This window comes from Penaeus monodon, chromosome 31, assembly GCF_015228065.2.
Source record: "Penaeus monodon isolate SGIC_2016 chromosome 31, NSTDA_Pmon_1, whole genome shotgun sequence".
NCBI classification, from domain to species: domain Eukaryota; kingdom Metazoa; phylum Arthropoda; class Malacostraca; order Decapoda; family Penaeidae; genus Penaeus; species Penaeus monodon.
In genome coordinates this window covers 5,609,695-5,610,008 of record NC_051416.1, presented here as the reverse complement: position 1 = coordinate 5,610,008, position 314 = coordinate 5,609,695, and positions in this window count along the sequence as shown.

Here is a 314-nt window from a genome sequence, read left to right as displayed (position 1 = left end):
GCAGCATATCGGAAGCAAGTACATAGTAAAGAAAGACCGGCAGATAGGTGAATGCAGACGAGTCTATTGGAAGGCGGAGACGCAGGTGCACCTGCAGGGACATGAATAAAAGTCAATAAGAAAAGAAAGATCAAAGGAGACCATAGAGCAGGAGACGAACACAAAGGAAGCCAGGCAGCTACAAATGCCAAGGAGAAAACACGTGAGCAACTAAACGAAACACTGGTAGAATATCTTCTATGGCCAATAACCCAGACGATTGAAAAAGAAAATATGAAAATTATATATCTCCTTATAAACATTTAATAAGGTAA